This window comes from Labrus mixtus, chromosome 15, assembly GCF_963584025.1.
Source record: "Labrus mixtus chromosome 15, fLabMix1.1, whole genome shotgun sequence".
In the NCBI taxonomy this organism is placed as follows: domain Eukaryota; kingdom Metazoa; phylum Chordata; class Actinopteri; order Labriformes; family Labridae; genus Labrus; species Labrus mixtus.
The window spans coordinates 13,034,240-13,048,002 of record NC_083626.1 but is presented as its reverse complement, the minus strand read 5'-3'; the positions used below and the strand labels follow the sequence as shown (position 1 = coordinate 13,048,002).

The following is a 13,763-nucleotide window of genomic DNA, read 5'->3' as shown; positions in this document are numbered from 1 at the left end:
AGGGAGATGGCTCTCACTCGCAGCCTGAAGGAGTATTTAGATGGGGCTGCTAAATATTTTACAACCTAAAGACAGACAAGTCCAAGAAGTGAGAGAAAAGGCAAAAAGGGGAGCAGGAGGGACAGACAAATCAGTGCAGAGGGGTTTGACATGGATTGAGAAAGGAGTGTAGTCAGGGACAGGCTTGTAATTGGCTGACACCTGATTATAGCAGTGGATTTGTGTGTGTGTGTGTGTGCAGGCAGACTACATCTGAATAGCGCAAAGCCAAATATATCGCTGTAGCCAGACTGCATTGCTCTCTCAGGTTGTTGATATGCTGCCATCACCTTGCTCCACATTCAGTGTTGATCTCAAGTACAACAGACACACTTTATTATTTTCTTTGGGCTCTACTACCCCCCCCCCCCTCCATTCCTGCAGTGATACAAGCAAGATCCCATCCCAGACTCAGCAGCATGACAGCTCCACTGAGCCCCTGCCTCGTTTTAATTGTCCCATGCCCCAGGGGCTGCTGGGAGCTAGCTGGGTGGGGTTGAACATTTTCTCCAGGGGAGGGGGTGAGGAGGGGTGGGTGACAGAACGCTCGCCGTGTCAGGTGCAGGTGCAGAGAAGAGAGATGGAGAGGGTGCTGACAAGCCAACCGTGGGGAGCCATTCACTGAGACAGGAGAGGGGAGAGATTTTCTACAATAGGTGACAAAGGAAGCATCCATAACCCCCCCCCCCCCCCCCTTCAGATCCACTGCATTCAAGGATTATCCAGATGTTTTCAGCCGGTCTATTAACAGACAGAACGAGTGGAGATGTATCCACAGAGAACAGTGTGCTTTTAGTTTTACATCAGCAGGAGTTTTCTTGCTCTGACTGTAACAGATGAGGATGTGTCTGTGGGACAAAATCTAATCTTGGTCACATTTAAAACTACAACAGTCTGCCTCCCACTCAGTCTCCTTTTTTTCATTCAGCTTTACAGATTTGATTACAGCTTGCACAGGTAATTGATACATTGTTTAAGTCGTTTTGATGCAAGAACAATAAAAAAAAAAAGATGGTTCCTGCGTCTTAGGTTCTGCTATCCTTTTCCTAACATCATTATGTCACCTTGGACTCTACAAACTGTCATTTTATATTTCCCCACAAAATTAAGACAATGATCTGTTAATTTATTGCTAATGAAAATAATTAGAAAAGCTGCAGCGGTTGATGTGCCTGTGAAATACAGTTTCTTTTATAAGGACTGCAGCAATTTCACACATGACCTTATTCCACATATCTGTTAGCTGTTGTTTATGTGGGCTGCTAATTCCCTTTTATATGCTACCCAGCATAGCCTAATTAATATCTTTAGACGCCTCTTCCACATTACATCAGTTGCTTTGCAGTATTCCGCCTCAAATTGCATCCCAAAGTGATGTTGTTGCTGTGTTATCGCCGCTGTACGATTCTGCAGTGACATTGTGCTTTGTGTTTGTTTTCCAGCTACATGAAAGCTGAGTCAGATGGTCTAGCCTTTTTTGCTGAAGCAGTTGGATTGCTGCAAAATATAGTCAAAGCTCTGATTGTGATTCATCATTGCTTTGAGGTGCACACGTCTAAAATGCTGTTGAAGAAGGAAATTCGAATGCGAGTGTGTCATAAATGTTAATTTGCTTTCCCTGACTGTGCTGTATTAAGAGACAAAAGCATGTTTCTAAGGTAATTTTTTTATTGTCTCAGATGACAAAAAAATGCACTAGCTGCACACATTAAGAATTTGAATCTGTTTAAGTCCAAAATCAGAACAATAGCAGAGTTGTCAAGGGCTGCTGGAATGAGATGTGCTGCCAAGAGGAAGTAGCGGCATGGTTTTGGGTCTTGCTCATCCTGTGTTGCTCGCAAAGAGACGTCATCCAGCAAGTCACGGCGGGGTCAGAGGCTCTGAAAATAGCCCTGAAGGGCATTCAGGCTGCACTGATAGCAAACCTGCTGCTGTTGCTCTGTTGTCTAACTGCTGTGCTCTGCTTTGGATTGTTCTGCAATGCCTCCCACCAAGCTGGAGTGTGGCCATTGCACCTCTGGCTCTGCTTTTGACACTTCAACCTGCAAAAGCATGCACCTATACCTGCAGCTTGCACATACATAAGTCACTGTCTTTAGGGCTGTCTATGTTTTTCTTTGCATGCTTTGCACACATTAACTTCTATTGTGCTGTCACCACAAAAAGCTTGTTTCACATATACAGGCCAGCTTTTTGCATGGGGTCAGAGTTGACTGCAAATTACTGCCGCTGGTCGGTGACAGATCTCAATGCACTCTGTGTTTACCCACAAACCTGCTCCCCTCCTCCCTCCCGCTCGTGGATGAGCGAGACGGCAGCACAGCTGAGAGCACACAGCCATTTTGTAACACCTCAAGGAACCTTCCCTCCTCTCTCTGTATGAGGAATAGATGAGGTGGTGCCATTAAGTGAATTTTCTGTTATTTCCCCAGGCTCTTAGCTGAAGATGTCAAACCTCAGCCACTGAGGCAGCCAAGGATGACTGCAGACTCAGACAGAGGCAAATACACACACACACACACACACACACACACACACACGCACACACAAAACGCACTACTCCCTCTGCCACGCACATGATCAGCTTTCATGCTTCTGTGTAATTTATCAAATTGCATGGGTGTGTGATGAATAGGCTCGGATCTCTAAAGAAAAAAAAAAAACATGTCTCTTACATTGGGTTGCCGTTATGTCCATGTAGCAGATTAGGATTTAATTGCAGTATAAATGGTAAACATCATATTCACATTTTCTGAAACAATAATCCAGTAGCCTAATTACTTCAGAGTTTTACTACACTTGAGTGCTCACACATGCAGAATCATCTTGTTCAATTGTTCAATACTGGGGCGGCGGAGGCTTAGTGGTTAGTTTGTGCGCCCCATTTACGGAGGTTTAATTCCTTCAAGCGCACGGCCCAGGTTCGAATCCGACCTGTTGCACCTTTCCTGCATGTCATTCACCACTCTCTCTCTTTCTCTCACTGATTTCCAACCCTACAGTCCTGTCTCTAAAAAAAGGCATACAAAAAAGCCCAGTAATGTATCTTTAAAAAAATGTGTTCCCATTACTTATACAACACACTACTATTTTCTTTCAGTCAGTGTGTGAAATGAGCAAGTAGGCTTAATGCACTCGACATTTTCTCACAAATGCCCGCACTCACACACCCGTACTGTAGTAGAGGCTGCTTCTCTTCTGGTGATATGTCACAGTTCCCCATTGTATTATACACCAACCTCTCCTTCATACTCACCCCCCCCCCTCCTTTTCCTTCCCTCCCTCCTTCTCCCTCGCTCCCTAAATCATTTCTTTACATGTGTGTGGGTGCCCCTTCTCGCTGTGATTCTGATACTTCATAACGGCAGGAGGAAATTGAGCTGACCTTGAGGCGGCCAGCCTCCTTTATAATGCTGATGTATAGCACTGTGGGCGCAGGCAGCCAGTAAGTGAGAGGCATGTTTTTATTTGCCGGGGAGCAGCGCCCGGTGTCAGGACACATAACAAGGTTCATTTCTCGCCCACTCGAGCTAGCTAGTGTGTCGGGGAGCTTAGTGTCAAGTATTCAAGTCCACTAGGTGTGATTTACCTGTATTAGCCTTTGTATACTAGAATGAGTTGCATCATGCTGGCTAAAAGGTGTCGAAAGCCACACATAGAGTTAACCCTTCTGATAGATTAGCCTCAATAGAGTGTTACTGTTGCCAATGGCCTTATCTCAAAGTTCGCCTGAAGAGGATACACAGGATTGTTCAGTTAGCATTTGGCCAAGCGGTTGACAGTGCCATCATTTTAAAAAAACAATACACTGTCTTCTTTGACACACTTATTTTACCCTGGCTGTCACTGATGACTTTATTTGTTCAGTGTACACGCCAAGCTTTCTTTCTCCTCCTCATCAGCTCTCTGCTCAGCAGGGCAATCAGCTTCCTCCTAACACAATCACGCTGCTCTCAAATTACAGCCATGATTGAGACCAAGTTGGTGGCAGAAGCGATAAGAGGCCTTATGATTCAAGCATGAAGGATGTCTTTCTGGAGGTGGGAATGATAAATTAATATCTGTAAAATGTATTGAAATACCATGCAATACACCTGACATAGCTCGATGCTTGAGAGATCCTTTTTTTTTTTAAGTCAGGTGTCGAATCAACCGTAAGGCAAGTCTGTATTCTCCTGTTCTGTTACATTGATTCTATCGTCAACTGTGTTTTAGTTATCTTCGTCAAACAACAATAATGAAATTGATGTTTGTTGATAGATCAGTTAGTTGTAGTGTCTGTTAAAAGAAGGCACATTTTTTTAAATGGCTTTTAAATCATTTCAAACTTATTGCGCAAAAAACACTCAATTATGAAGCTTAAACTTTTGATGTCTTCCTATTTTTGCTTACAAAAACTTGTCAGTTAATATTCTATCACATGGTTTACTAAATGTAGGTCCAATTAAATGAAGCTAATTGACGTTACGCTATATCAGAGTCAGAAATACTTTATTAATCCCAGGGGGAAATTCGGTTGTTACCGTTGCTCATTCACAATACAGAACTAAGAAGTATAGAAATAATATAATATAGAATATAAAAAATGAAATGGAATAAAGGCAATAAAATAATCAATCAAATAGGCAATGAGTACCAGGTAGGACTAGAATATAGCATTTGTTTGTTTGGTTTTTAACTTGAATGTTTATTTTGGGCCTTTATTTGAGAGATAGGACAGTGGATAGAGTCAGAAAGTGGGGAAATAATGTGCAGGAAAGGAGCTGCATAGGTCAGATTCGAACCCTGGGCGCCCGCTTGGAGGAATATACCTCCGTACATGGGGCACATACTCGAACCCCTAGGTCACTAGTGCCCCATTTAAATTTAATTTAACCAGGAATAACCTCATTAAGAATCTCCTTTTAAGACAGAGTCCTGGTATTGACCAAAATGTTGTTCAAAGCTTTGTCCACATTTTAATGATTATAATGATAATCCTACTCTTTATGATGAATTCTTTCACATTAAAATGTCAGCATTCATCTCCAGTGATTGCATTATTCAGTAAATTTTATTCAAAATCCAATCTCACCTCATGCTGCTAAAGAAAATCCTTTTCTTTTTTTTTTTTTTTAAATCTAATGTGCGATTGAAGTCCCAATTATAGGCCTGAGATATCACCATAAATGTGTTGCAGACAGTTCTCAAGTCCACAGTCTTGTAAGCTGTTTTAAATGTCATCATATTAAGCATTTACCCAAATGTAGATTGCATTATTGTCTGCACATTCCTTTTCCATCTTTGGCTCTCAAACATTGTATTCTAGTGTTAAACCATGCAGCAACACAATCTGCCCTTTGCTTGGTGTGTTAGTTTAAACACATTTCTCTACTTGCTGCTGTGAGTTTTCCAAGTGACAAGAGGACAATAGAAATAATGTACGCAAGACAAGTGTTCATTTGTTATGACTTTGTCTGTACTGTCAAACAGTAATTCTAGCCCTCATTTGAGTCTTTTGGAGTAATAGTACTGGCTGTGGTTGACATTAAGATGAGCGGAGGAGGCTCATCATCAGCCCTGCCAATTCGACTAACATCTCATATGGCACCGATCCACTCGCCTAACCCCACGTCTGGATGCTGCTCTCTGAAAAAACAGGCAAGGACCCAATTCATTTACCACACATCCAACAGCACATTGACTGTGCGCAAAATATGTTTCAGCGGCTTAACAGTGGCAGACTAATCAATTGATTCAGATTTTGCCGTCCATTGATCTTGGCACATCCCGGGTCCAGATAATTACACTGCATGTATGATAATGATATCATTAGCATCCATAGCAGATCTATTAGGGCTTGTAGTGGGAATGCTAGTTAAAACCACCCGAACCATGCATAGATACATTTGCACTTCCAAGTGCTGGGAATCCAAAGCTGCTTTGCAAATGCCTCCCCCTTCCCCTCCTCACTTCTCCAAAGTAACAGCAGCATAGTGGAGAGGCAGATTCACCCTGCTGGTGCTGCTGACTGGCATTCTGTGTGTTGATGAATGCTGCAGACTGACGGTTCAATGTGCTTACCTAATAGGAGCTGCTCTGCTGTCACACAGAGTTTCTCCCTCTCTCTCTCGCTCTCTCTCTCTCTCTCACCTTGCTTGTAGTTAGGATAGTGTTCCACTTGGCTACACACTGCAGTCTCCACACACTCAAAGGTTAATGGAGCTGCCTCACAGTGCACACTAATCAACAGGTAATTGCTTTAGTTTGGTTTGATAGGTGGCTAAGGTCAGCCATGATGACCAGTGCAGCCATTTTGGATGAGGGAATCCAGTTGCTGCTGTAAGCCAAATATGGTTGCCAAGCTGACTAGAGGTGAAGATTGTACATTATGTTCCATCATCTTAAATGCATTTTTTCCTGTAGAGATAAAGGTATAATTATAGTCCAGCAAAAATATGCAGTACTTGCCAATACTGCAATGACGATATGATTTGTATTAAACAAATATTAAAGTGTGCATTGTAGCTGATGTAACGTATTTTCTTTTGTTTGGCACACTACCTGTGTTTGTAACGTTTCTGAATCTGAATCCAGAATTATTCCAACAACAAAAAAAACAGAAGTGCTATTCTTCTTGACCAGTATACTTTTTTGGATCAGATTGTCTTCACTCCTCTTTTCATCCTCAGCCTTTTGGCAACCTTGGCAGTCACCATCACCAACCAAAACCTGTTAATCTAAAGGAAACAGACTGTCTGATGAAATGCTCATGTTCACAAGCTGAGTAAAAAAACAACAACAACATTTTGATTATTTATTAATAATTTTATATCCGTATGTCCATGAAATCAAATCAGTTGTGCAGCAGTGTTGGATGAAGTTTTTTTTTTTTATCTTGCTTTAAAATATATAATCACCAAGAATCATGATTTTTTTTTTTTTTTTTTTGGGTGATAGAACCAATAAGTGCTGAAGCTTATTGAGTCATATTTTCATCCCAAAGCTGCCACGAGAGACAGCACCCATCCAGTAATCAAATGTAATGATTGAACCATTACTCATATAAACACAGGGGACACTGGACACCTACCTCTTCAGAGTTTGGGAATTGTAAAGATACAACAGAGGTATCTATGGAATCTTTACTTGTATAGTTGAGCTTAAGCCTGGTGTTAAAATAATAGCTTTTCTGAAGAGCATGTGGTGGACATAGACACTGGCAGACTGAGAGCTGGACTAAAGTCATGAAAGAGGAGCACTTGTCTTTGATGTCAGCTAGCTTTCAAAGGGCCACGGTGGTCAGAGGGGATCAGGGTTTCAGCTCGGGATTTTAGGACTGTTGTTGAGTCAAAAAGGTGTCATTGGAGCTGAGCGAATTTGAATGTGTGTGTGAGAAATTTAATGTGCATATGACTGAGAGCAGGGCAGCTAAAGGAAGGGCCACTTTGTCTTTGTCATCATCCCCATCAGCGCACTGTGCTCACATATAATAACACTCAACTGGCAGATCATGGAAGTGATCTTTCACATGAGCTCACAAACTAGAATATAGGAATGGACATTTCTAGGCCTGTTGAGCTTGTTTTAGTTGCTCTGTTGTGACTAGTCGGAGAGACTGGATGGGATGGACAGTTTGTCAAAGGAATGATGGTGCATGCCTTGTGCAATTTGGAAACAGCCTGTAGGCTGAAGTATGACTATTTGAAGAAAAAAAAATGAGATGGGTTATTCACAGACAGATTTTAGTTGTTTAGAAAAAAAAAAACTCACCACATTGTCTGTCACTGTGAAAATCCCAAAGGTACCGAAGGGATCAGAAAATCAATGTGAGCTATTCATACATGGATCTAATCCCCAGATTTAAGGCCATTTAATCTGTGGTTATGGCACCGCTCTGATGGCTTTAATGCCATCAAGCAGATGTCTCTGCTCAGCTGCCCAGGTTAGGCTGCACCTGGTGACACTTTTCAGCCCTGGCACTGGTTTACCCAACGTGCATTTCATCTTCTCTTCTGGTGGCAGCTTTGTATAGAAAACATGCTTTAGAGTTTCATTGTGCAACTATATATATATATATATATATATATATATAAAAACATGCCAAATGTTTACATCAAACATCTGTGATCTCCTAATCCCCTTTGGTTATTTTGATCACAACATGAGTATAAATATTATGTGCTTATCTGCATGGTTGTTGTGTGTATTTGTGCTATTTATGACACTTTACCCTGCTTGCTGTGCTGTTGAACAGTGCTGAGATTGCATGCATAGAAATGTTTGGATTTATTCATGGCACACCCAGCGTGATTTTCTGATTCAAACAGAAACAGACCATTTCACATCAAAATGCGAACCCATTCTACAGGCATATTGCATCAGAAGGAGGGCATGAATAATAACAGGATATATTTCTTTACATCTTGTAAATATGTGTCCTTGTTTTGTACAAGCTTTGCTGTCAATAAATAATTAGTTCCAGATACACTTTTTCTTTTGAGGATGAATAGCCCCAACACAATCCTGCACATATTCCTCTGACAGATACATTTTCATTAGTTGCTCTTCATTTAATTTGCCTTGAAAGAGACAGACCTAACAGATAATGACAAAAAAAACACACAGATCTCTGATCTCATACTCTTTATAATTTTAAAGTATGTTAAGCAGTCTTTCAAAATTGTTCTCATGATATATTTCAGTTCAGCTCCAACAATTAAGTTACACAAACCAAAGAAATAATTGATAATTTAGTCCAATAAACGTTTCCTTAAAATAATGACATTAACTCACTATCTTTTAATTAGTGAGTTGGGAACAATGATTTGATGAAATTAAAATGTGTACCTAGCAATTAATTTGCATTGCAACGCTGTGCACATCTCTGCAGGCATAAATGCGGGATGGTTAGAAAGGCACACGTACAAAGATCCCCAGTCAGTGCAGTATGATAATGCCTTGCATTGAAACATAGCAGAATGAGAATGTCTTTGTGTGTGTGTGTGTGTGTGTGTGTGTGTGTGTGTGTGTGCGCGCGCTGCGTTTCCAGGTGTTAAAGAGAGTAAATGCAGGGAATCTCTGTGTGCGGATGCTGAATGTGAAATGTCAATGTTATTGAACAGGTGCTGCGAGGCAGAGCTATGATGTTTTTATTTCCAAGCTCTTGTCAAGCAAGTCAGAGAGGGGAGGGCTCTTGGGATAATGGAGGAGGTGCAGGGTTGGGGGACTGTATGTGTGTGTATTTTACAGTGTGTGTGTGTGTGTGGCAGGTATAAGTGCCTAGATCTGCTTGCATCCAGAGAGGTTTATTGAGAGGAGTGAAATGAATACGGCTTAGAATAAATGCTCACAATCTCGTCAAAGAAAATATGAACTGCACATTGAATGGTGTTATTTTTCTGTGTGTGCACCTGTGTTTTTCAGTGTCTACATTCACCATGTGCTCAACATGATGCTAAATATTGCAGCCGTCTTCACCCATGCATACACCTCTACTGTCAAGCTGTTATCACCTTGTTTGTTCCATTTACACACCATTCATGTTTTTTTCCCTGTCCTCTGTGTGTGTCTGTTTTTGTCCCCTCAGTTCTTCTCTTGCAGACTGTCGTTGTGTCAATACTTGTTGAGAGGAAATGTGGCAGTGAGCTAGGAGGTGAATGCAGTCAAGGTTAGTCAACAATGTTTTGTGACACTTGAGCACTGACTAACACAGCAGGGTTTTTTTTTTTTTTTTTAATCTCTGCACTAACACCCTCCCCACTCCCCCCCAAATATGTTTCTATTCCTGCCCCAACTAGTGGACCTTGATCATGCTCTCTACCTGCCCTTGGTTCTCCCTCAACCATATTCTTCTCCATCATCATCATCATCATCACCCTTCCATTCTACTTCATCTTCTATGCTGTCCTCCTCCTCCCCCTTGAAGAATCCTTCCCTGCCACTTACTGTCTCTTTGGAGGACTAAGTTTGAGTCTGCCACTCTTTCAATCTTAATCTGCTAACTCATGCTAACACATTTCTAAGTTTTGGGTTATCTCAATAGTAAATTGTTATTAATCGCATTTTAATCGCATGTGTGAAATTCCATTATTTCACTTTTAAAAATGTTACACAAATGTAACACAACAAAAATGAATACTTGACTTGCTGTTTGAATTCAACCCTGCTTTTATTTTGAAATAAAGTAAGGAACTATCTGGTAGATCAAAGGTTACGATATTAACTTAACCACGGAAAATGAAACTCCTGATGGATCAAAAACTATATGAAAACAGATAAAAGGAACGGTAAAATGTTTGATGTCACAAGGTGGATATTACTTTTGACTTGTCAACTGAGCTGTTAAAATATGTTCAAAGTAAAATGAGACATCCAAAGATGCAGCAGTGTCTTTCTTTTCCATCGCTGTGACTACGGGGAGACGCTGTAGAGGCTTATCCACGGTGCGCTTAAAGGGACAAAATAGCATGCGATTAATCGCGATTAAAAAATCAATCTTTTTTTATGCGACAGTCATCGTTCATTATTTTTTGGCTGCCCCTTAAAAAATCCAATTTTTAAATCATTAGGCAATACGACCCTGATTTGACTCCATTTTTCTGTTGAGTCTTTGAACTTCTTTTTTTGCTGCCCAGAGAGAATTACCCAGAGTAATGCTTAAAAAAAATGGCATGACAAGCTGACATCTTTAAAAACCACATTTCAAAATAAAACATCAGTGTAAGCCATTTATAAGGTTTTACTGAAAGATGAGTAATCCACAGAGATCTCCCTCTCTCCAAATACATCGGTCACAATAATAAGAGCTGATGCAAACATTGAATTAAGCAGACTACTTTATTGGACATTGAACATCAGGAGGGACTTCTAGCCTTTTGCGTCTATTAGCTTATTTTCTGATTGATTTCTTCAGCGATCATCATGAATACGGTTATAACCATTCAGTTGAATTTCAGCAGAGCTCTACTCCTTTCTAAATGGATAAACTGAGAGTTCAAAATGTTGAGTGTCATAAAGGCTGATAAAGGAGTTTAATTAAGTGACTAAAAGCTGTGTATTTACCAGACAAGTGCATTTCAGTTTGGTTAAATTCTGAGTTTAGTACAGCCTTGAACCTTGTTTTATGGTTTTTATTATAATCTAAATGCCTTTTCTTTCTGTTGCATGCAGTGCAATGCCTTATCAAATTCACACCTTAAACCACTAACCTGCCATTGATCTTTAGCTTCTGATTATGTGCCGCTCTTTTAATTCCAATGAAAGTGTGTGAAAATGTGATTACGGTGTTGCCATTTCGACTGCCCTCTCCATCCATTTAAAAAAAAAAAAAAAAAAAAAAAAAAGTGCAAGTGTGAGCACAGGGCCTATCTGACTTTCCACAACAGCGGTGGAGAAGTCAGTCAAGATATGGAGGGGGCTGCAGTTCAAAGTGGACTGCAGGTTACTTAATGAGTTTGGTAATTGGCTCGCTGTGGCCTCCGCGTATCCATGCCCTCCTGCTGCTGATGTGTGCAGGAACAGAAAGAGCTATGGCTTGCACTACCCTCTTCCTTCCCTCACTTCCACCCATCCATCGTTTCCTCCATCTTTTCATCCATTCCTAGTCCTAGAGCTGCTACAACAAGCCTCCTCTGTCCGTCCCCCTTTGCTCCTGTGATAGAGACAGTTAGCATGCTGCATGTTAGCTTCCCACTCTGCTCATTATCGAATTTCAACAGTGTCACTTTATCTCTCGTTTCCCCAGTCTCTCCCACTATCTCTTATACGCACACTCTTTTCCTCACACACACACACACACACACACACACACACACACACACAAATGCACATCTATTACATGTTAGATCCTTCATGCATTATGCAGAGTACGTGCATCCAAACAAGCAATTTGCAGAATTTCCAGCTCACCACTTCTGAGCAGTAATTCTCTGTGTCCACAGCAGCATAATGAGAAACACACTGCTATGCTCAGTTGATTCATAAGTCCAAACAATAAAGACAAAGAGTAGCAGGCATGCTATGTTATCATAAATGACACCTAACATATTACTCTCAGATTTCAGCACATTATCTCTTGAGCAGCGACATCAAAGGGACGGCTAATCTTCTTTCATCACTGCTGCTGTTGTAATAATGTGTGGTAGGAAAAAAGCAGCACATGTGGTTTATATTTCATCACACATTGTTCATTGCATATACATATTTAATTATAGTAATAAAAGTTCAGCAAAAAAAAACTCCAAATGACCTTCATGGTTTAAGTGTAATTGAGAGAGAGAGGTATGTTTTTAGTAGGGATTGTTTATTGCTTTGTTTGTTTATTATAAGCCCCCAGATTTTGTGCCTTCTGGGATCTGCTCCAGTGAGGCTAAGCTAATATATATACTAGCTAATGAGCGAGCTTCCCACTTCCATACCTATTCCCATTAATTTTCATTTTGTACCTTTAAAAAGACATAAATAAAGCCTGCATGCATTAGCAAATGCAGCCAGCTCTAGTTGCAGTCTGCTGCCAAGCTTTTTTTTTTTTTTATCTACTCCCACAGTAGACCAGTGGATTGTGAGCACTGCAGGGGTTGGAAAGGCCAAAGCACAGCTAAGTGGCTCCTCTTGACCTCAGCGCTGATCTCCAAACTGTCTCCTCCGACTGCACACAGACAATTTTTTTCATACTCATTCGTTCCCACAAAAACAGTCTAATCTCCTAACACAGCCTTCGACACCCTGTTTGTGGGCGCCGTCTCTTCGAATAACACATCCTTTTCTCACCGCACCCACCACTGACACACTGACTGTACATTCGCATGTGAGATTTCTCCTCTTTGCTATTATGCGTGCAAAATTGGAGGGAAAAAAAAAAGGGAATGCGAGGAGAGTGAATTGGAAATATTCAAGATGTGAGAACGAGTTGAGAATCTTGTTCCTCTGACCTATAATGGAAGTGCTATTCTAGTTATCACTATCTTTAAACTAGATAGCTAAATCATTAGCGTACACAGTGAGAGCAGCAGAGTGTGACCAGAGGAGAATAATTGATTTCTGACGAAGCATTGAGGAGAAAAAAAGATGCAGCTTTGTGGCCATTGCACCACATTGAGAGTCTTAATATCTACGCAATGAATTATAGTGTATGGAGGTTTTCTTCTGTTTTGTGTTAAACACCATGAGCCAACATTCCCCCACCTCCTCTTTCAGCACAGCAACAGCGTTAAAGCTGCACCTACCCCCACTGTCCATAGGGTGGCAGTGTGTGGGGGTGAGACAGCCATGTGCTCTGTGTGAAATGGAGCAGTCACTGGCTATTTGAGCAGATTAGCTGTGAGACAGCAACCACACAGGAATCACACGCCCCAATCGTCAATCTATCTCTCGCTCTCTTTCAGTAACATGGGCCCTCTTTAATGTCTCATACGCTGCTGGATTTCCATAACTGCATCCCGAGCTAAAGGCATTTAAACACATGTTTGGTTATCTTGCCCCGTCTTTGTTCACAAAAGGATTTGCCTGAAATGTAAACTTCCTCTTTTCACCACAGCTCTGTGCATGCACTCCGTCTCTCTGGGGGCCCTCCTGGAATTACAGTCTCATTCCTCACAGTCTGTCCTCGAAGCAGCCGTGGCGCACTGAACTGCTCTTTTATTCAGATGAATGAGGCCCTGTTTGGCCCCGAGAATCACACAGACATAGACAGTTCATGTGAGAGCTTAAAGAATTTGGAAAATCAGGGAGCTTAGTCAAATACG

General features: G+C 41.2%; 1 protein-coding gene across 2 annotated transcripts in view; it reads left to right on the top strand.

The window, feature by feature from the left end:
• Positions 1-13,763, top strand: part of rerea (arginine-glutamic acid dipeptide (RE) repeats a) — a 122,758-nt gene that overhangs the window by 15,715 nt on the left and 93,280 nt on the right. Inside the window, exon 2 of one of the 2 annotated variants that reach the window (XM_061057662.1) lies at positions 9,608-9,688. The exons of the other annotated variant lie outside the window; for it this stretch is intronic. The gene's annotated coding sequence lies outside the window, so the exon portion shown is untranslated. The remainder of the gene's footprint in view (positions 1-9,607; positions 9,689-13,763) is intronic. 2 annotated transcript variants of the gene reach the window in all.